Source organism: Vombatus ursinus, unplaced genomic scaffold, assembly GCF_900497805.2.
Source record: "Vombatus ursinus unplaced genomic scaffold, bare-nosed wombat genome assembly UNPS02000582.1, whole genome shotgun sequence".
Classification (NCBI taxonomy): domain Eukaryota; kingdom Metazoa; phylum Chordata; class Mammalia; order Diprotodontia; family Vombatidae; genus Vombatus; species Vombatus ursinus.
Window position 1 is genome coordinate 16,880,712 of NW_020940360.1, and position 25,372 is coordinate 16,906,083.

A 25,372-nucleotide genomic window follows, 5' to 3' on the forward strand; every position below is an offset into this window, starting at 1 on the left:
TCAATGACTATAGTAATATATTATTTGATAAACCCAAAGACCCCAGCTTCTGGGATAAGAACTTACTCTTTGAAAAAAACTGCTGGAAAACTGGAAAAGAGTATGGCAGAAACTAGGCATAGACCAAAATCTCACACCATATACCAAAATAAAGTCAAAATGGGTTCATGATTTAGATATAAAGGCTGATACTATAAGCAAACTGGGAGAGCAAGGAATAGTTCACCTGTCAGATCTACGGAGAACAGAAAAATTCATAACCAAACAGGAGATAGATAACATTATGAAAAGCAAAATAGATAATTTTGATTACATTAAATTGAAAAGTTTTTGCACAAACAAAGCCAATGCAACTAAGATTAGAAGGAAGGTAGAAAATTGGGAAAGAATTTTTATAACCAGTCTCTCTGATAATGGCCTCATCTCGAAAATATATAGAGAATTAAGTCTAATTTATAAGAATACAAGGCATTCCCAATTGATAAATGGTCAAAGGATGTGAACAGACAATTCTCAGATGAAGAAATTAAAGCCATCTATAGTCATATGAAAAAATGCTCTAAATCACTATTGATTAGAAGAATGCAAATCAAAACAACTCTGAGGTACCACATCACACCTATCAGAATGGCCAACATGACAAAACAGGAAAATGATAAATGTTGGAGAAGATGTGGTAAAATTGGAACTCTAATGCATTGTTGGAGGAGTTGTGAAATGATCCAACCATTTTGGAGAGCAATTTGGAACTATGCCCAAAGGGCTATAAAAATGTGCATACCCTTTGTCCCAGCAATAGCACTTTTAGGCTATATCCCAAAGAGATCACACAAATGGAAAAGGGACCTACAAAAATATTCATAGCAGCTCTTTTTGTGGTGACAAAGAATTGGAAAGTGAGAGGATGCCCATCAATTGGGGAATGGCTGAGCAAGTTGTGGTATATGAATGTGATGGAATACTATTGTGCTATAAGAAATGATGAACAGGCTGACTTCAAAAAAACCCGGAAAGATTTGTGTGGTCTGATGCTGAGTGAAGTGAGCAGAACCAAGAGAACATTGTACACAATAACAACCAAGTTGTGTGATGACTAAAATTGATAAACTTAACCCTTCCTGGCAATACAAGGATCTAAGACTTCTCCAGAGGCCTTGTGATGGAAAATGCTATCCACATCCAAAGAAAGAACTATGGAAGTCGAATTGCTATTTTTTTTCTCTTCTGTTGAGTTTTGTTTCCTCTTTCTGATGGTTCCTCCTATTGGTTTTAATTTTTACTTACAACATCACTAATGTGAAAATATGTTTAATATGAATGTAATGAATGAATGACTATATCAGATTGTGTGCTGTTTTGGGGAGGGTGATGGGGAGGAAAGGGGAGAAACATTTTAAACTCAAAAGCATATGGAAGTGATTATTGATAAAATAAATTAATAAAAATTAAAAAAAGAAAGTAAGAAAACCATTGAACTAGTAAAGAACACTAGAAGATAGTTTTATGGAAATAAACAATGAAATAGAGAAACCATTGGTTAATTTGATTTTTAAAAAGGAAAGAAGAAAGAGAGAAGAAAACCAAATTACTAGTATAAAAAATTCACACTAATAAAGAGGAAATTAAAACAATCATTGGGAGCTATTTTGCCCAATTATGCCAATAAATCTGACAATCTAATTGAAATGGATGTTATAACAATATAAATTTTCCAGATTAACAGAAAATAAAATACTTAACTAACCAAATCTCAGATAAAGAAATTGAATAAGCCAATTAACTCAGAAAAAATCCCTAGAACCAGATGGATTCACAAGTAAATTCTATCAAATTTATAAAGAACAATAATTCCAATGCTATATAAACTATTTGGGAAAAGAGATAAAGAAAGAGTCCTATCAAATTCCATTTATGACACAAATATGGTGCTATAATCTAAACCAGGAAGAGTGAAAATGGAAAAAAGAAACACAACAGACTGATTTCTTTAATGAATATAGATGCAAAAATTTTAAATAAAATAGTAACAAGGAGATTACAACAATATACCACAAGGATTACATACTATGACCAGGTGGGATTTATACCAGGAATGCATGGCTGGTTCAATATTAGGAAAACTATAATATAACTTACCATATCAATACAAAAACCCAAGAGAAAGTATACAATAATCTCAATAGCTGCAGAAAAAGCCATTGACCAAATATAATACATATTCTTATTGAAAAAACAAACAGTAGAGAACATGGAGATAAATAGAGTTTACTTTGAAATAAGTAATATTTATCTAAAACCATCAGCAAGAATTATCTGCAATGGGGCTAAGCTACAAGCCTATCCAACAAAATCATGGGTGGAGAAAGGATGCCTATCCTTTCTTACTAAAGGATCCCTAAAAGATAATACTAATTATCTTTTATAGTAATACCACTAATACTTAATATTGTTCTAGAAATGCTATCTATAGTACTAATACCACTAATACTTAATATTGTTTTAGAAATGCTATATATAGCATTTCTAAGACAAGAAAAATAAATTGAAGGAATTAGAATAGGCAATGATGAACCAAAACTATCACTATTTGCAGATGATATGATGGTATACTTAGAGAATCACAGAGGATCAACTAAAAAAGTAGTTGAAATAATTAACAACTTTAGCAAAGTTGCAGGATACAATATAAACTCACATAAATCACCAGTATTTCTATATATTACTGAGAAAGTCCTGCAGCAAGAAATAGAAAGATAAACTCCATTTAAAATAACTGCATACAATATAAAATACTTAAAATTCTATATGCCAAGACAAAGCCAGGAAGTATATCAATACAAATACAAAACACTTATTCCCACATATAAAGTCAGATCTAAACAATTAGAAAAATAATAATTGCTTGTGGGCAGGTCAAGCCAACATAATAAAAATGACAATTCTAACTAAATTAATCTACCAATCAAATTACTAAAAAAAATTTATAGTCAGAAAAAAATAATTTTTAAAAATTCATCTGGAAAAACAAAAAGCCAAAAATAGTACAAAAATGTGAAGAAAGGTGACTTAGCCATACCAGATCTTAAACTATATTATAAAGCATTAATTATCAGAACAATCTGATACTGGCTAAGAAATAGAGCGGTGGATCAGTGGAATAGAATAGGTACATAATGCAATGCAGAAAATGACCATAATTTAGTATTTGATGAACTCTAATATCCAAGCGTTCAGGGCAAAAACTTATGTGACTAAAACTGAGAAAACTGGAAAATACTATGACAGAAACTAGGTATAGAACAACATCTCACTCCTTATACCAAGATAAGGTCAAAATGGGTACATGATTTAGACATAAAGAGTGACACCAGAAGTGACTTAGGACAGCATGGAATGTTTTACTCCTCAAATCTGTGGATAAGGGAAGAATTCAGGAGCAAATAAGATATAGAAAGTATTACAAAATATAAAATGGATAATTTTTATTATATATAATTAAAAAGCTTTTGTACAAACAAACAATGCAACTAAAATTAGAAAGAAAACAGAAGACTGAGGGAAATTATTCAGCAAGAATTTCTGATGAAAGCCTGATTTCTCAAACATATAGAGAACTGAGTAACATTTATAAGAATATATGCAATTTCTCAATTGATAAATGGCAAAAGGATATGAACAGATAGTTTTCAATGATATCAAAGCTTTCTATAGTAACATAAAACATGCTCTAAATCACTACAGAGAAATGCAAATTAAAATGACTCTGAAGTACCACTTCAAACCTATTGTATTGGTTAATATGATACAAAAGGAAAATGATAAATGTTGGAGAGGGTGTGGGAAAAGTGGGATACAAATGCACTGTTGGTGTTGTGCATTGATCCAGCCACTATGAAAAGCAATTTGGAACCATATCCAAAGGCTATCAAAATGTGCATAACCTTTGATCCAGTAATAGTACTATTAGGTCTGTATCACAAAGAGATTTTTAAAAAGGGAAAAGAACTTCTTTGTACAAAAATATTTATAGCAGCTCTTTTTGTGGCAGCTAAGATTTGGAAATTGAGGGGATTCCCATCAATTGGGATTGAACCAATTGTGGTATATGATTATAATGGGATGTTATTGTGCTATAAGAAATGATAAGCAGAATGATTTGAGAAAAACTTGGAAAGACTTACATGAACTGACACAAAGTGAAGTGAGTAGAACCAGGAGGATATTGTACACAGCAACAGCAATATTGTATGATGAATTGTAAATGATTTAGCTATTCTTAGCAATACAATGATCCAAACTAATCCCAAATGACTCATGATGAAAAATTCTATGTCTCCAGAGAAAGAACTGATGTTGCCTGAACAGAAACTTAAGCATACAAATCTTTCTTTCTTTTTTCTTCCTTCCTTCCATCCTTCCATCCTTATTTCTTTCTTTCTCTTGCTTCTTTATTCTTCTTTCCTTCCTTTCTTTCTTTTCAGGACTTTTTTTTTCACAAAATGACTAATATGGAAATGGTTTATATGACTGCACATGTATAACCTATATCATATTGTTTACAATTTCAGGAAGGGTAAGGAGAGGAAGGAAGGGATGAAATTTAGTAATAATTTTTTTAAAAAAACAGAAATGTTAAATTTTTATAGCTAATTAGGGAAAATAAAATATTTTAAAAGACAATGATCAAAGACAATTCTAAGGAACCCATGATGAAAAATACTATCCATCTCCAGAGAGAGAACTGCTGATCTCTGAATGGAGATTGACACAGAATTTGGTAGGACTCCTTCTTTGCCTATTATTGCAAATAGTTCATATAATATTGGAATTAATTGTTCTTTAAATATTTGGTAGAATTCACTTGTGAATCCATCTGGCCCTGGAGATTTTTTTCTTCAAGAGTTCATTGATAGCTTGTTTAATTTCTTTTTCTGAAATGAGGTTATTTAAGTTTTTATTTCCTCTTCTGTTAATCTGAGCAATTTATATTTTCATAAATATTCAACCATTTCAATAAGATTGTCAGATTTATTGGCATACAGTTGGGTGAAATAGCTCCTAATTATTGTGTTAATTTTCTCTTCATTGCTGATGAATTCATTCTATTCATTTTCAATACTGGTAATTTGGTTCTCTTCTGTCTTTTTTTAAAATTAAATTAGCCAAAGGTTTATCTATTTTATTGTTTTTTTTTCATAAAACCATCTTTTAGTTTTATTAGTTTGATAGTTTTCTTAATTTCAATTTTATTAATCTCTCCTTTGATATTTTAGAATTTCTAATCTGGTACTTAATTGGGGATTTTTAATTTGTTCATTTTCTAGCTTTTTTAGTTGTGTGCCCAATTCATTGCTCTCCTCTATCTCTATTTAATTTATGTAAGCATTTAGAGGTATAAAATTTCCCCTAACAACTGCTTTGGCTGTGTCTCATAAGTTTTGGTATGTTGTCTAATTATTGTCATTCTCTTGGAAGAAGTTGTTGATTGCTTCTGTGACTTGTTATTTTACCCATTCATTCTTTAGGATTAGATTTTTAGTGTTTTGCTTCTGACCACCATCTTCCTTAATCTGTCCTCCCTGCTATCAGTCCCTCCCTTTCCTTTCCCCTTTTCCATACTACTTCTTCTTTCCCTTCAGCCCTCCTTTCTACCCACCTTCTTCCCTTTTTTCTCCTTTATCCCTCCTACTTCTTATATGATAAGCTAGATTGTTATAGCCAAGTGAGCGTATATATTATTCCCTCTTTGAGACAAATCCAATCAGAATAAGGTTCAAATGATGCTCATCTCTCTTCTTTCTTTCTTTCTACTGCAAAAGTCTCTGCACCATTTTATGTGATGTAATTTACCCTTTTCTGTCTCCTCCCTTCTTCTCCCAGTACAATCCTTTTTTTACCCCTTAATTATTTTTTTTATCATCACATCAAAGTCAACTTATACCCACACCCTCTGTATATACATATCCTTCCTAAATGTCATAATAAAGATACAGTCCTCAAGAGTTACAAATATTATCTTCCCATGTAGGGATGTAAACAGTTTACCCTTAATGAATAATGTTTTTTTTCCTATTTACCTTTTAATGCTTCTCCTGAGTTTTGAATATGAAGATCAAATTTTCCATTAAACTCTGGTCTTTTCATAAGGAATATTTGGAAGCCCCCTATTTCTTTCTCCTCTGAAAGATTATGCTCCATTTTGCTAGGTAATTGATCTTTGGTTGTATTCCAATCTCCCTTGCCTTGCAGAATATCATATTTCAAACCCTCTGATTCTTTAATATAGAAGCTGCTAGTCTTGTGTAATCCTGACTGTGGTTCCATGATATTTAAATTGTTTTTTTTTTCTGGTTACTTGTAGTATTGTCTCCTTGACCTGATAATTCTGGAATTTGGCTACAACATTCCTTGGTGTTTTCATTTTGGGATTGCCTTCAGGAGGTGATTGGTGGATTCTTTCAATGACTCTTTTACCCTCTGGTTCTAAGACCCCAGGGCAGTTTTCCTTGATAATTTCTTGAAAGATGCTGTCCAAGTCTTTTTTTTTTATCATGGCTTTCAGGTAAACCAATAATTCTTAAATATCTCTCCTGGATCAATTTTCTAGGTCAATTGTTTTTTCCAATGAGGTATTTGCATTTTCTTCTATTTCTTCATTCTTCTGATTTTGTTTGAGGGATATTTGATGTCTCATAGAGTCATTAGCTCCCACTTACCCAATTCTAATTTTAAACATATTATTTTCTTCAGTTAGTATTTGTATCTCCTTTTCCATTTGGCCAATTGTACTTTTTAAGGAATTTTTTTCCCTAGTGAATTTTTGTACCTCCCTTTATATTTGGCCAATTCTACTTTTTAAGGAGGTCTTCTCTTCTTCTCTCCAGAGCTTTTTTGTACCTCCTTTTCCATTTGACTAATTGTATTTTTTAAGGAGTTATTTTCTTCAGTCAATTTTTGTCCTTCCTTTTCTAAGCTGTTGACTCTTGCATAGTGTGCCGGTCCAAACCGCGCACACTCTTTCAACCAAATCAGCCAACCAGAGTCATACTCACGTCTCATCAGAGGCCACCCAGGTAAACCAGAAACGAGACGATTGGGGGTGCAAAAACCTGAACTTTATTCAATAATCATCACAGCAAGGCCAGGCAGGAAGGCACACGCGCGAGCAGGAGCAAAAGCCGACTCTGCCCCCCCCCCCTCCCTGCAGCTCTTTTTAGTATCTTCTTCGTCCCTGCTCCTCAGCCTGCCCATAGTGACTCGTCGAGGATCAAATATCAAAAAAGGGATGTCCAGCTAGTGTCCAGACAAAGGGAGCATACGTGGCACAGGAAGTGGGTCCCAGAGATTTGGAAGGAGGCGTGAGGGATTAGTGCATAGACAAAGGAGAGTACACGTGACGCAGGAAGTCGGGTCCAGATACTGGGGGGGGGGGTGTCTGGGGTCTGTGCTACACCTAGGGAGCATACATGACTCAGGAAGTCAGGTCCAGATACCGGGGGAAGGTGTCTGGGGTCGGCGTAGTACCTAAAGAAGCAGGCTAGACAGAGAGAGCTCGTTCCCTGCCGTACCCCCTCCAAGCGGCACAGTCCTTGCCTAGGGAGCGCGCGCTCCGGCCACTTCCCTGTACCCCGCTTCCTCCCCAGCCTGTCACATCTCCATCCAGCACCGCTCCAGTCTCGGGAGCGTGAGCTCCGGTTACCTCTCTGAACCCAGATCCCATCCCAGTGCTCCACAACTCCTCCCAGCACCGCCTCTGCCTCGGGAGCAAGAGCTTCAGTTACTTTCTGGTACCCAGTTTCCGTCCCACGCTGGCACAACCCCCATCCGGCAGTAGCTGGCATCAAATAGTCCCTCACAGCATAGCTCTTATTTCTTTTCCCAATTTTTCTTTTACTGCTCTTACTTGACTTTTAAAAATCTTCTTGAGTTTTTCCAAGAAGGCTTTTTGATCTTGTGACCAATTCATATTTCCCTTTGAGGTTTCAGATGTAAATATAGTGACAATCTTCTCCTCTTCTGAGTTTATGTTTTGATCTTCTCGGTCACCATAATAACTCCTTATGGTCAGTGTTTTTTTCTGCTTTTTGCTCCTTTTGTTTGCCCATTTCCTAGTTTTTAAAGTTGAGCTCTCCTGCTGGAACATAGGGGGCATTATCCCAAGCTTCTTGTGCAAGGTGCCAGGGGCCTGGTCAATGGCTTTGGGTGCTGGCAGATGGAGGCTGTAGGGGTCTGACAACTTAGTGCTATCTGGTGTCTTAGTGGTAATGTTTGTCATATGCTGAGGCCAGGAGGGGTTTTTCTGTGTTTCCCTGGGCCACACTAAAGAGGGTGGAGATTTGGCTGCTGTAGGATTACTGTCTTCCCAGAGAGCAGTGCTGAGGCACAGGGTGGGGGTTCCATTGCTGAAAGAAGCCTGCCTGTGGCTATCCTGAAGCATGGGAAGTTGGCAGCTGGAGGACACCAGCCTGCTTGGAGCTGTGCTGAAAACGTGGTTATTCTCTGAGCTGAAGTCTGCAAATTCCCCTGGCTATCCTAAAGCACATGGTGGTCCTAGTGTCAGGGTTTGTCTGTTCCACCACCCTGGCACTCAGAATTTCTCACTGGTTTGCTGAGGTGGGGCTTATTTCTGGCTTGCTGGGATGCCTCCTGTCCTGGATTGTGCTTCCCTTTTCACCCAAGTGAAATGGACCTTTCTTGGTGATCCTCCAAGTTTCCCAGGCTAAAAGACTGCTTCTCTCTGTCTTTCCACTGTCTCCACTGTTCCAGGATCTTTCCTGGGGTGCTATTTTTTGGGTATTTTAGAGGTTATTAAAGGAGAGTGAGAGTGATTTGCTGCTTACTCCACTATCTTGGCTCCTGGCAGTCTGTCCTATATTTTCTTTTGCAACATGGCTCATATGGGAATATGTTTTGCATGACTTCACATGTACAATTAATATCAAATTGATCGCCTTCTCAAGGAAGGGAGAGGGTCAGGATGAAGAGAGAGCATTTGGAACTCAAAACTTTAAAAAAGATTGTTAAATATTTTTTACATATAACGTTGAAATATTTAACTAGATATAATAATAAAAAAAATCACAAAGTGGATCATTTATGTAACAATATAAAAGGTTGTGAATGAGGAATGGATATCCTAAGAGGTAGGATGACAGTGATGAGTCCCATACATTGTTTTATTTTTAACATATATTTTGCAGATATACATTTTAAAGATATACATTTTTTAAAAATACATACATTTTGACATGGATACTTTGATGTATTTCCAGTATCTTATGCCAATATATAGTTTCCATATCCTTAGAACTCAGAACTCAACCCCTTTCCAGATTATGCTACATTTCCTTTATTATTTAATTAATGGAAATAGCATCTTGTAGGCTTGCAGGAAGCAGAATTTGAGCCATATACTGACTGGTTTTGCTTCTGCAGCACCTCTAATATTACCTGAGAACCCATTCAATGCATATTTATTCTGCATCCATAATCACATAGACTAACCCTGTCATTTTTACCAGAGAAAAAAACTAAGACCCAGAATGGTAAATATTGCTTTCCCAAGGTTATACTGGTAGTAGCTAGGAGAGTCAGGAAAATTCTTATGTTTCATAAGTGCACATTCTCTATTCCACCACATCAAGAGAAGTAGATTGCATGCCAACCTTAATGCAGTTTCCTAAAAGACAGCATATATTTTGTAAAATGGTAAGAGAAAAGCAGAATGTCCCATCTACTCAAATGCCATAGTAACAACTCAGCAGCTGCACAGCAAAAAATAACTATACTGCAAATTACCTTTTTCCATGGGAAAAAAAAACATTTAATTCAATGTTTTCTATGCCACTTTCTATATAAGTATAACAAGGCAAATTAGACAATAGATTTCAGAACACAAAATTGCAGCATTCCTAAGCCAATGAACACTGAGTAACTTTTAATACTTCCCTAATTTTCTTTGTATCCCTCTGCTCCCTTTTCACAGCAACAGTCCAATATTAATAAGTGGGAGGTGATTCAGGATAGAGCTGTTCTAGCACAAATGATAGACACAATTACAAAGGATCACATTTGGCCGTCTTTTTTATTCTAAAGTAGAATTGAAGAACTACATTTTCTATTCTTCAATTAGATTAAGTTTGACAGAGGACAAATTACAACACATTTTTTTCTATTGTTTTTTGTTTTTGGCTAGGCAGTGGGGTTAAGTGACTTGCCCAGGGTCACATAGCTAGTAAGTGTGTCAAGTGTTTGGTCTGAGGCCGGATTTGAACTCAGGTCCTCCTGACTTCAGGGCCTGTGCTCTATCCACTGCGCCACCTAGCTTCCCTGACACATTTTTTTCTGAAAATATTTCCTAATATTGTAGGCAGGAGAGCTTGCTTTTCTCACTATATATCCAAGCAATGTATAACTTAGAAACAACCCACATATAAAAGGAGCTACAACTACTGCTTTCCTCTCCTTTCCTCCCTCACTTTACCCTTGTCACTCTATCCCATAAAACTGTGAGTGTTATGAACATGGGAGGCATTGTGGAGGGAAACACTTTACAATATCAAATAATTTATTTGGTAATAAGTGAAAGAAAAGGGATTAACAGGAGCCCAAAGGACAAATGGGAGTCTTTAGTAGCACAGTAAACTTAAACAATCTTTTTTAGTCAATAACAGTCAAAGGGGAGGTGGTGACACACATATACCTAATGCAATCTGACCTAAAAGTCTTCTCCTTTACTATCTCAAAACTCTAACATTTGGTGATCTTTTTGATGTAATAAATACTCATATTTCTGATGAAGATGTAGAGGTAAATGTAGATGTAGAGGTAGTTGTTCACATAATTGTGGACATACAAGGAAATTGACAGAGATAAAGATTCTCATTCTCTCTCTCTTTCCTCTCTTTCACACACACACACACACACACGCACGCACACACACAAACACATACACACACCACTCTGGGGATGTTAAGTAATGTCATTTTCTCCTTAGCATGAATTAGTTGAATCAGTTTCACAGCATTACAGAATTTCAAAGTTGGAAGTGAGTTCAACAACTCGTATTCTAAGGAATTCTCACTATGAGCAGAGATGACAAGTAGCTGTCCAGCCTCTGTTTGAAGATTTCCAGCAATGGAGAACTCACCATAATTTTGCAACTTCCCTCAATTGCTCTTTCTGATCCAAAAGTACAAATCTAATCCCCTTTTCATAGGATAGCCCTCCTAAAAGAAGAAAGCATCCAGCAGGCCTCCCCATAGTTTTCTTTTTCCCAGTCTAAACTTTCCTATTTTCAAAACTCATTATGTGATATGGACTCAAGGTCCTTTCTCATGCCATTGACCTACATTTTCTACTCTGTAGCTTATTAATACCTTTTCTTAAACTATAGTGCAAAATATAGAACTAAACAGAACTCTGAAGATGTGGGCTAATCAAGGCAGGATGCAGTAGAACTATATGTTCTGTATTAATGGAAATGAATAGGTATTATATAACATCTACTAAATGCCAGATGCTGAACTTAGTACTTTACAAATATTTTCTTACTTGATCCTCACTATAACCCTGGCAAGTTGGTGCTGTTATGACCCACATTTTACAATTGAGGAAATCGAAGCAAACAAAATAAGTTAACTGGCCAATCACACAATTAGTAAATACCTGAGTCTAGACTGAAACTCAAATCTTCCTAACCCCAGGACCAGCACTCCATGCCCTGTGCCACCTAGTTTTCTAGAAGTTAGGGCTGTCAGTACAGCTCAAGATCATATTAGTTTTGGGGTAATGTTTTATTTTGCTTTGTTTTGTTTTTTGCTGCCACAACACACTGCTGAAAAGCTGCAAGATTTTCCTCAAACTGCTTGCTAATAATGCCTACCTAATGCAGTATTTATTAAAATGATTTTTGAACAAAACAGTGAGATTGAGAGACTAATCAGTGTTATTCATATTTTTATAGGAAAATATATATTTTAATTGCAGAAGACAATCTACAGATGATATTTTGGAATACAACATAGGTACTATTTAAATAATTCATATGTAGACATGCATATATAAGAATATACTTACATATATTTCTATAGATAGATACATGTGTAATTATTCATTTGTCATAAGAAAATGACAACATTTTTTAGAGGCCAAGCTATATTTAAGCTGATTTTTTATGATTTAATATTTTATTTTTTTCTCAATTACATCTAAAAACAATCTCAACAGTCTTTTTTATATTTTGAGTTCCAAATTCTCTCCCCCCTTTCACTTCTTCCTCCTCATTGAGAGGGCAAGCAATTTGATATAGGTTATACATGTATAGTCATGTAAAACATATTTCCATTTCATTCATGTTGCAAAAGAAAACAGAACAACAGTAACAACAACACAAGAGAATAAAAAAGTAAAGAAAAAGTATACTCTGATCTGTATTTAGATTCCATTAGTTCTTTATCTGGTGAGGCCTAGCATTTTTCACTGTAAATTCTTTGGAATTGTTCCGGATCATTGTGTTGCTGAGAATAGCTAAGTCATTCACAGTGCATCATATAATATTGCTATTATGGTGTATAATATTCACCTGGTTCAGCTCATTTCACTTTGCATCAGTTCATGTAAATCTTCCCATATCTTTCTGTGAGTATCCTGCTCATCATTTTTTATAACACAATAGTATTCCATTACAATCATGTACAATAACTTGTTCAGTCATTCCCCAATTGATGGACTTCCCTTTAATTTCCAATTCTTTACCACTACTAAGAGAGGTGCTATAAATGTTTTTGTTCATATAGGTCCTTTTCCTTATCTCTTTGGAATATACACCTAATAATGATATTGCTGGGTCAAGGGGTATGCATGGTTTTATAGAATTTTGGGCATAGTTCCAAATTGCTCTACAGAATGGTTGAATTAATATAATTTCACCAAGAGTACATTAGTGTATCAATCTTCCTTCTCTGTCGTATCAGCCAGTTTAATAGGTATAAGGGTGTAACTCAAAGTTGTTTTAATTAACATTAATTTAATCAATAGTTTTTAAAGCATTTTTTCATATAATTATAGATCATTTTGATTACTTTGTCTGAAAACTGCCTGTTCATATCTTTTGACCATTTATCAGTTGAGGAATGGCTCCTATTTCTATAAATTTGAAGTAATTCTCCACATATTTGAGAAAGGAGTTCTTTGTCAGAGAAAATTGCTGCAATTTTTTTCACAATTATTATTACTGTGTATTTTTCTCCATCCTATTTCCCCCACTTAGCTTGCTCTCTCCTTTCACTCTGTCCATCCTCGAAAGTGTTTTACTTCTGTCTTTTACCTACCCCAATCTGCCCTACCTTTTGTCACTCCTCTATCTCTTATTCCCTTCCCCCTTTCTTAGCTTTGACACACACATAGTGGGTGACATTGATCTTCCCCTTTCCGAACTAGACAAATATAACCAAAAATAAATAAGAAAAGAGTTAAGTAAGTGAGTAGAATTTTGGATAAGCTAAATATGATAGATACCTGTAGAGAACTGAATAGAAATATAAAGGAATGCACCTTTTTTTCAGTGGTCCATGGTACCTTTACAAAGACTGACTAAAAATTTTATAGCTAAAAGCAGAAATATTAAATGCTTCCTTTACAGACCACAATGCAATAAAAAATATATTTAATAAGGGACCATGGAAACATGGAAGAAAAAAAAAACTCATTGGAGTCTAAACAACCTAATCTTAAAGGATGTATGGATTAAAGAACAAATTACAGAAACAATCAGTAATTTCATTAAATAAAATGACAATAATGAAACAAGATATCAAAACCTATGGGATAGATCAAAAGCAGTAATCAGAGGAAAATTTATATCTCTAAGTGCTTATATCAATAAAAAAAAGAAAAAAGAGCAGACCAATGAACTAGGTATGCAATTAAAAAACTAGATAAAAACAAATTAAAAATCCCTAACTAAACACTAAATTGGAAATCCCAAAAATTAAAAGTAAAATTAATAAAATTGAGTGTAAGAAAACCATTGAATTAATAAATAAAACTAGGAGTTGGTATTATGAAAAAAATCAATAAAATAGATAAACCATTGGTTAATATGATTTTTAAAAAGATATAAATGAACTAAATTACTAGTCTCAAAAATGAAAAGGGTGAGTGTGCCACTAAAGAAAATGAAATCAAAACAATTATAAGAAATTATTTTGTCCAATTATAGGCCGATAATTTAGCAACTTAAGTGAAAAGAATATTTACAAAAATACAAACTACCCAGATTAGCAGAAGAAGAAATAGAATATTTAAATAGACCTATTTTAGAAAAAAAGAAATTGAACAGGCCATAAATAACCTTCCTAAGAAAAATGAACCAGGGGAGATGGATTTACAAGTGAATTTTACCAAACATTTAAAGACCAACAAACTTTAATATTAAATAAACTATTTGGAATAATAGGCAAAGAAGGGGTCCTACTACACTCCTTTTCTGAAATGAATATGATACTGATACCTAAGCCAGGAAAAATGAAAATAGAGAAAGAAAATTATAGACCAATTTCCTTAACAAACATGCATGCAAAAACCTAAGTAAAATACTAGCTAAAAGATTACAATATATTACAAAGATTATACATTAGGATCAAGTGCATTTTATACCAGGAATGCAGGGATGGTTTAACATAAGGAAAACCATTAACATAAGCGATTATATCAATAATAAAAGTAACAAAAATCACACAATTATATCAATAGATACAGAAATTTTTTTTGATAAAGTACAATGCTCATTTCCACTAAAAACACTTGAAAGTATAGGCATGGCAGAATGTAAAATAAACCCATATGAATCATTAGTATTGCCATATAGATAGTAAGAGATACCCCATTTAAAATAACTCTAGACACTATAAAATATCTGGAATACATCTACCAAAACAAACCCAGGACATGAGTGAAGAAAACCATAAAAAAAAATTTTGTACAAAAATAAAATCAGATTTAAATAAATGGAGAAATATTAATTGTTCACAGGGTAGACACGGCTAATGTAATAAAAATGACAATTTTACCAAAATTAATCCATATATTAAATGTTATCAAAATTAAATTATCAAAAAATATTTTACAGATCGAGAAAAAAATAAAAATTCATTTGGAAGAAAAAATGTCAAGGATATCAAAGGAACTAATGGAAAAAGTGTAAAGGAAGGACTTAGTAGTACCAGATCTTAAACTATATTATGAAACAATATTATAAACTGTATTATAAATACATACACTATATTATGAAATAATAAATTATAGTTTAAGACAGTAACCATTAAAACTATCTGGTACTGGCTAAGAAATAGAAAGGTAGGTCAGTGGAACAGGGTCGATATAATCTACAGCAGCAAATGAATATAGTTAACCAGTATTTGACAAGTATAAAGACTTAAGTTTTGGGGATAATAATTCATTATTTGGTAAAAATTGTTGGGAAATCTGGAAAGTAGTCTGACAGAAATTGGGCATAGACCAACATCTTACACCATTTACCAAAATAAGGTTAAAATGTATACATGACCTAGATATAAAGGTAGATATCATAAGAAAATTTGAATAACTTGGAAAATATTACAGATTAGACTTATGGATAGGTGAATAATTTATGAACAAGCAAGAGATACAGAGTGTGGTGAGGTGTAAAATGGATAATTTTGATTATATTACATTTTTAAAAGTTTTTTGTACAAATAAGAAAAATTAGACAAGATTAGGAAGAAAGCAGAAAACTAGGGAAAAAAATTATAAACAACTTTTCAGATAAAGGTCTCATCTCTCAAATACATAAAGAACTTTGTCAAATATGTAAGAATATGAATCATTTACCAAATGAGAAACGGTCAAAGGATATGAACAGATAGTTTTCTAATGAAGAAGTCAAAACAATTTATAGTCATATGAAAAAATGCTCTAAATACTTATTAATTAGAGAAATGCAAGTTAAAATGACCTTGAGATATAATTTTACACCTGTCAGATTTGCTAAAATGAAACAAGGGAAAAGTGACAAATGTTGGAGGGAATGTGGGAGAAAAAATGGGACTTTAATTCATTGTTGGTGGATCTGTGAGCTGATCCAACCATTTTGGAGATAGATTTGAAATTTTGCCCAAAGAGTTATTAAACTGCCTATATCCTTTGACCAAGCAATACCACTATTAGGTCTATTTCTGAAGATGATTGGGGAAAATGGAAAACAACTTATATGTTCCAAAATATTTATATCAGCTCTATTTGTGGTATAAAAGAACTTGAAATTGTGGGAATACCTGTCAATTAGGGAATGTCTAAACAAGCATGGAGAGACCTCCACAAAATGAAGAGTGAAATGAGCAGAACCAAAAGAACATTGTATATAGTAACAGCAATATTGTTTTAAGAAGAACTTTGAGCAACTAAGTCATTCTGACTATTATAAATACCCAAATTAACATCAAATATCCTATGAAGGAAGATGCCATTTGAATCCAGAAAGGAATATTGCTGCTGTGTGGGAAATGTTGAGCTGGTTGATTTAGAATAACATGGAAAGACTTGGACTTATGAAGGAAGATGCTATCCACCTTCAGAGAAACAGATGATAGGAGGAAATAAGCGTATTCTGGTCTTACATATATGTATATCACTATATATGTGTATTATGTGTATGTTTATACATATATATGTATATATATGTATATACATATGTATATGTATGTGGGGGGGTATTGTGTGTTGGGGATGTGTATGCTAAATTGCAACCTTTTTAGGGTGAGGGGAGGGAATGAAAATAAAATAAAAAGTACACAGCAGAGAACAAAATAAAAAAAATTTAAATTTAAAAAAAGGACTACCTAGAGCCAGGATAAAGTGAGTTACTTATATATTTACAAATACATACATATTTGCAATATCAACTGTTTTCATGTATGTAATATGATGTATGTGAATAGGTATAAATGTGTATAAATATATTTATAATAGTATGTATGTATGGGTGTGTACACACTTAATGTGCTGCCCAAAATAAAGCTTATTATTTTCCCCACCCGCAACTTTCCCCTCTTCAAAACTTCTCTGTTACTATTGAGAGTAACTCCATTCTTCTGCTCATCTGGTTTTGGATTATTCTCAACCCTTCCCTTTTCCTCATCAGTCATATCTATATAGAGCTGACTCCTAAATACTTCTTAGATTTATCTCTTTGTCTCCACTCAAAGGTCAGCACTTTATTTCAAATCCTTATTACTGCTTAATTGAACTACAGCATTAGTATCGTAATTGATTGCCTTAAGTACTTCCTCTTTTCTAATCCTCAGCTGTCAAACTGATATTCCTAAACAACAGCTTTGATCATGTTACACTTGTGCTCAAAAAGGTACTGCAACCTTCCTTAATCTTTTAGGAACAGAGCTATTTGTGTAATGCATGTTTTCTACAGAACTACCTGATTGTTCAAATTTGTTCCAGCCTGTCATTTTAATTCTGTGTGTAGGTATAATTTGTATAGGTTCCTTGGTGCACAACAGATTGTTGGGTTTTGCTTGATTCCCCATTCATCTATTTTCTGTCATTTTATTGGATCATTTAATCCATTAACATTTAAAGTTATGAATGCTGGGCCTATTTTTTTCTTTGCATTTTTTTTCTTGTCAGAAATTTTTTCTTTGATTAGTTTCAACCACACTACTCTTTTGCTAATCTGATCCCATTTCTCTAAAATATCTCAGGTACTTCTATTTTACTTAAATTATTTTTAATTTATTTCTATATTTCTCCAACTCTTTCCCCCTTTACATTGAGTTATATGTTATTTTATTCTCTCGTTCGTTGTATCCTGATTGTGAAGTGTATGTGAGTGTGTTTTTGAGGCACAATTTGAGATTTGAAGCAAGGACTTTGTTGTTTTGCAGATATCTGGGTATTCTTTTGATAAAGTTATTATTTATATTATGACATTTTAATAGTTTTAAAAATATTTTCTGTATTATAGTATTCAGTGTAATTATTTTTTTAATTTGTCATAACTTCTTGGAGATTTATGAACCTTATGTTACATTGTCATATCTTTTCTTCACGTTTAGATGTTTTTGGTTTTTATGGCAATCACATGTTCTTTTTACATAGTTGCTTTTTCCCTCTCATTAGCTAAATTGTCTGCTTCTTCAATATTATTTTTGCTTTGTTTTGTTTTGTTTTTGCTAGGCAATGGGGTTAAGTGCCTGGCCCAGGGTCACACAGCTAGTAAGTGTTATGTGGCTGGATTTGAACTCAGGTCCTCCTGAATCCAGGGTTGGTTCTCTATCCACTGTGCCACCTAGCTGCCCCCTACTTCTTCAATATTTTTTGTATCCTATGACTTTTCTTCTCCCTCTCTCCAACTTCTTAAGAGAATTTTTTTCATGATATACACAATTTTATCCCACTCTACTTTTTGTATTTTCTTTAAAAAATATGGAAAGTACATATTTTTAATCTAAATCTAATCCTAACTTTTAAGAGTTGTGTGCCATTTTAAAATCATTCAGGTCTGGTGAGTTATTTGATCCATTATTACTGGTTAATTTTCTTTTCTATTCCTTGTAAATCATCTTTTAATTCCTTTTTGAGGACTAGATCATTCTTTCTTCTGATTATTTCATCTGTGCATTAACTCTGTTTTTATTAAAGTTTTCTCTTTTGATATTTTGGAATTTTAGCTCTGTTCTTATATCCTCCATCAATCACTTATGGGGAATCCTATTCTCTCTATGGTCCTTCCTCTTCTACTACTATGTGGTCTACTAATTATAAGCTATTGGCAGTTTCATGCTCCTTATTTCATAGGAAATGAGAGTGAAAAGGAATTGGATCTCTTTTTTGACAATCTTCTTAGCAAAAAGGAATGATCACAGCTATGTACCTGGTCTATTTTCCTTAAATATGATGCTAGTCCTTTGTTATCCAATAACTTTGAGCATATATACATTTTACATAAATATTAATCATTCTACATCCCATTCACTATCCCTTCTCATCTTTCTGAACAGTATCAGAGACTCCTACTTCTTACAGCTTGAGAGTTCAGAGTACTTTCTGTGGCAGATCTGGGCAGCTAAAGCCAGAGTTACAAGCTTCCAAACTTTATTATGCTCATTATTGTTGGACTATGGAGTCCTTTAGAGGAAGAAATGTGGAACGGCAACTCTAGATATTAATGTTATCAAGTCATGAGAATTTTTTTTCTTTGTGAAGGATTCTATTGCATTAGCTTGTGAAATCAGTTACAATTACTCTATGTGTGATAAATAATTTTATGAGTTTTTTTAATTATTTCTATGGGCTAGAGATGTCAACCAACTCGCCATCTTGATCATCACATGATGATCTCAAATCTTAAGAAGACAGCATAGCAAAATATGTAAGGTGCTGGAATTGGAGTAAGGAAGATTGGGATTGAAATTCTAATCTGACACTTAAAAACTGTGGGACTAACAATTACTCATTTAACATTTTCAAAACTTACTAATGGAAATATTTATACCTCTAACATTTATTTCAAAAGGTTAAAGATAGGTTCAAACATTATATTGTACAGAAGCCACTAGCAAAAATTGGATAGTTCTGGGAGCCAAGATGGCAGAGTAAACAGTAAGTCCTCATCACATTTTATTTAAAAAAAATAGTGCCTCAGGAAAAATCCTGGAACAGCAGGGTCAGTGGAAAGATGGGATGGAGCAGTCTCTTAGCCAGAGATATTTGGAAGATCAGAAAGAAAGGTATGTTTCAGTAACTTAAAGGGGAGCACAGGAAATGTCCCAGTAAGCCAGAGGCAAGCCCCACCTCAGCAAACAAGTGGAAGATCCACAAGGACCAACCCCCCCCCCCCGCATGCCTTAGCATAGCCAGGGGAACCAGCAGGCTCCAGCTCAAGATCACCACAGGCATGGGCACAGCCCCAGGTGGGCAGGCATACCCCAGCAGTTGACCTCCATATGATTCAGCACAACCCTTGTTGGGTAAGCATCCTTCAGCGATGGGACCTTTTTGTTTTTCAGTGCAGCCCTGAACAGACTGTTGTCCTCCAGCAGCAGACCTCCTCCTGCTTCAGTACAGCCCCAGGTGAGTAGGCATCCACCAGTAGCCAAACCTCCCCTTGCTTCAGTGCAGCCCTAGGGAAAAAGCAGAGAAACACCACCTGGCCTCACCCCATGACAGACACCACCACTAGGACCCCAGCTCAGCACAAGGTAAGCTGCCAGAACCCTGGAGCCCCCAGCTTCCAGCACCTAAGACCCCAGCAAACAAAGTTAGTGACAAGGCCCCAGGCCCCCAGCATAAGAAACTTGGGACAGTGTCCACTGTGCTCCAGCAGGAGAGCTCAACTTTAAAAGCCAGGATATAGGCAAACATCATGAGCAAGAAAAAGAAAAAAAAAAACATGACCATAGAGAATTATTATGGTGAGAGGGAAGATCAAAACACAAACCCAGAGGAGAACCTTGTCAATATAACTACATCTGAAACCTGAAAGAGAAATATGAATTTATCCCAAGCCCAAAGAACCTTCTTGGAAGAGTTCGAGAAGGACTTTAAAAGTCAAATAAGAGAAGTAGAAGAAAAATTGGGAAAAGAAATGAGAAGTATGCAAGAGAGAGTCAACAGCTTGGAAAAGGAAGGGCAAAAATTGACTGAAGAAAACAAGTTCTAAAAAATACAATTGGCCAAATAGAAAAGGAGGTACAAAAATCTACTGAAGAGAAGAACTCCTTAAAAAGCAGACCTGACCAAATGGAAAAGGAGGTACAAAAGCTAACTGAAGAAAACAACTCCTTAAAAATTTGAATTGGGGGGGCAGCTAAGTGGTACAGTGGATAGAGCACTGGACCTGAAGTCAGGAGGACCTGAGTTCAAATCCAGCCTCAGACCAAACACTTGACACTTACTAGCTGTGTGACCATGGGCAAGTCACTTAACCCCAATTGCCTCACAAAAAAAAAATTGAATTGGGCCAGTGGAAGCTAATGACTCTCTGAGACATAAAAAATCAGTCAAACAAAATCAAAAGAAGGAAAAAAATAGAAGAAAAAGTAAAATACCTCATTGGAAGAATGACTAACATGGAAAATAGATCCAAGAGAGATAATTTGAGAATTATTAGTCTACCTGAAAGGTATGATAAAAAAAAGGGCCTGCACAGAATCTTCCAAGAAACTATCAAGGAAAACTGCTCTGAGCTCCTAGAACCAAAAAGTAAAAGAGTCATTGAAAGAATCCACCAATCACATCCTGAAGGAGATCCCAAAATGAAAACATCAAGGAATGTTGTAGCCAAATTCCAGAATTAGCAGGTCAAAGAGTACAAGTAGCCAGAAAGAAACAATTTAAATATCATGGAACCACAGTCAGAATTATACAGGACCTAGCAGCTTCTACATTAAAGGATCAGAGGGTTTGGGATATGATATTCCCAAAGCAAAGGGGAGGTCTGCTGCTGGAGGACAACAGTCTGTTCAGGGCTGCACTGAAAAACAAAAAGGTCCCATCGCTGAAGGATGCTTACCCAACAAGGGTTGTGCTGAATCATATGGAGGTCAACTGCTGGGGTATGCCTGCCCACCTGGGGCTGTGCCCATGCCTGTGGTGATCTTGAGCTGGAGCCTGCTGGTTCCCCTGGCTATTACAACCAAGTATCAGCTACCCAGCAAAATGAGCATAATCTTTCAGGGGAAAATATGGACAGTCAATGAAATAGGGGATTTCCAAAACTTCCTGATGAAAAGACCAGAACTCAACAAAAAATTTTATTTTCAAATATAAGACTCAAGAGAGACATGAAAAGGTAAACAGGAAAGAAAAAAATGTTATTCAATAAGGGTAAACTGTTTATATCTCTAAATGGAAAGATGATACTAGTAACTCTTGAGAACTGTATCTTTATTATGACATTTAGAAGGGGTATACATAGACAGAAAGTGTGAGTATAACTTGACTTTGAAGTGATGATAAAAAAATAATTAAGGGATTAAAAAAAGGATTGTACTGGGTAAAGAAGAAAGGACAAGACAGAAAAGGGTAAATTATATGACAGGAAATGGCACAATGATCTTTTGCAGTAGAGGAAAAGAAGGGAGGGAGGTGAGCATTGTTTAAACTTTACTCTCATTGGATTTGGCTCAAAGAGGGAATAACATATACACTCACTTAGGTATAGAAATTTATCTTATCCAATAAGAAATAGAAGAAGAAAGGGGAAAGAAAAGTGAAGGGTGGATAGAAAGGAGGGTATATTGAGAGAGGTGGTGGTCAGAAGCAAAGCACTTGTGCGGAGGGAAGAGAAAAAGGAGAGAGAAAAGCCCAACAGGAAGGAAACTAGAATGGAGAAAAGACAGAGTTAGTAATCATAACTGTGAAAATGAATGGGTTAAACTTTCCCATAAAATGGAAGTGGATAGCAGAATGGATTAAAAACAATAATCTTACAATATGTTGTTTACAAGAAACACATTGGAAGTAGAGAGATATACGTAGTAAAGAAAGAAGGCAAGAGCAAAATGTATTATGCTTCAGCTAAAGTCAAAAAAGCAGGGGTAGCAGTCCTGATCTCAGACAAAGCAAAAGTAAAAATAAATCTAATCAAAAGAGGTAAGGTAGCAAACTACATCCTACTAAAATGTACCATAGACAAGGAAGTGATATCAATATTGAACATAAATGCACTAGGTAGTACAACATCCAAATTCTTAGAGAAGAAATTGAGTTACAGCAAGAAATAGCAACACTATACTAGTGGGGGACCTCAACCTCTCCCTCTCAGAACCAGATAAATCTAATCACAAAACAAACAAGAAAGAAGTTAGGAAGGTGAATAGAATTTTAGAAAAGTTAGATATGGTAGACCTTTGGAGAAAACTGAATGGGGATAGAAAAGGATATCACTTTTCCTCAGCAGTACATTGCACCTACACAAAAATGACCATGTACTAGGGCATAAAAACCTCACAATCCAATGGAGAAAGGCAGAAATATTAAATGCATCCTTTTCAGATTGTGATGCAATAAAAATAACATGTAATAAAGGGCCATGGAAAAAAATTAAAAATTAATTGGAAACTAAACAATCTAATCCTAAAGAATGAATGGGTAAAACAAGAAGTCACAGAAAAAATAAATAACTTCATCCAAGGCAATGACAATAATGAGACAACATACCAAAACTTATGAAATACAGCCAAAGCTGTTTTTAGGGGAAATTTTACATCTCTAAATGTTTACATGAATAACATAGAGAAAGAGGAGATCAATTATTATCAAGCAACTGTAAAGCTAAAAAGCAAACAAATTAAAAATCCCTAACTAAATAATCATTTAGGATATCTGAAAATCAAAGGAGAAATTAAGAAAATTGAAATTAAGAAAATTATAGGACTAGTAAATAAAACTAAGAACTGGTTTTATTAAAAAAAACAAAATATACAACAGCAATGGAAAGGAAATTAAAACAAAAATTAGGAACTATTTTGCTCAACTATATGCCAATTAATTTGACAATCTTAGTGAAATGGATAAATACTTAGAAAAGTATAAATTTCCCAGGTTAATACAAGAGTAAATAAATACATGCATAGTCCCATTTCAGAAAAATAAATTGAACAAGCGATCAATGAACTCCCTAAAAAAAATCTTCAGGGCCAGATTGATTCACAAGTAAATTCTACAAAACATTTAAAGAACAATTAATTCCAATACTATATGAACTATTTGCAAAAATAGGCAAAGAAGTCCTACCAAATTCTTTCTATGATACAAATATGGTGTTGATACCTAAACTGGGAAGGGCCAAAACATAGACAGAAAATTATAGACCAGTTTCTAATGAATATAGATTCAAAAAAAATTATTTTTTAATTTTTTTTATTTTTAACTTGTGATTTTAAAACTTTGGGTTACAAATTTTCTCCCTTCCTCCCTCCCCACCCACCCTCATTGAAAAGGCAAGCATCTCAATACAGGTTATAGACATGGTTGTGTGTTTTGATCTTCTTTGTCACCAGAGTAAGATAATATGGTCTAACTCTTTTTGTGCTGCTTGCTCATGATCCCAACCAATTATTTGAGTTTTAAACTCTTTGTTAAGGTAAGAGTCTGTTTCCAATGTGGAGAATGTACCGTCCCAAGCTTTGGGGGTTTGTACAGCTATTTTCAGAGATACTTCTAGGGACCTGAAAAATGTCAGTTCTTCCAAGGTGCTATGATAAGGGGTGAGGTGTTTCCTCTCCACCACCACAACAAGCTCCACCGCACAAGCATTTCTTTGATAACTTGCTCTAAAATTTATCAGGGTTTGATACTGTCACCAGCCTATAATCTAAAGCATTTGCTTTCCTTCTGTTTTTGAAAATAAAAAAGATATCTTTCATGTCTACTCCATAACATTTCCTCTGTTTACCATGATAATGTGAAGATCTCTAACTGCAGTTAAGTGAATCTATCTATTTTTTTAATAACATAATATTCACTAGGGCCATGAGTTTACAGAGTAATCTTTTTTTCTTATCATTGCCACATTTTGGGCATTACAATCCCTTATTTTATTCCCATTCCACACTCCCCAATCCAAAGACATTGTCTTTGGAAGTTAACAAAACCAAATGAAGATTTGTTTCTTTCATAGGGTCATAGATCTAGAGATAGAAGAAAACTTAGAGCCCATTCAACCAAACCCTCTCACTTAGTACATGGAGTAAAAAGGATCACAGGGAGGTTAAGCCTTGTCCAAGGTCACAGTTTAGATGGTTTCAAACCTAGGTTCACTAAGCATAGAGCCAATAATATTTTCACTGTATAATTTTTACCTCCTCATCCACTCTGAAAGGATACGAATATTTGTGATCTAGTACTTCTGAAAGCAAAGCCAAAATGGCAGAGCAGAGGAAGCATTCAGATTATCTCTCCCAAAATTCCCCACTAAATAAGTATAAGTAACACATCATATTTGAGAATGGAAGAGTCAACAAAAGGTCAGAGTTAGATTTTCTTCCAGCTCAAAAGAACTTATGAGGTTGAAAGTAGAGATCTGTGACATGAGGGTGGAAATTGTCCTGAAGCCCATAGGGACAAAACATCAGTGGTAGAATTTGGTGGTGGTGACTGCAATAGTAGCAGCTTTGGGAGTTCTCAAGCTGGGAATTATAAGGGGATCTAGTAATTAGTCAGAAAGATATTAAAGAGGACATCTGTACTAACGATGTACATAGGACTGGATGATATCTGGCAACTCCATTAACTATATCCACTTACAGGTCACATTTCAGTGGCAGAAAGGATCACTTTCAGTCATGATGGAGGAGGGGCCCTGGAAAGCAAT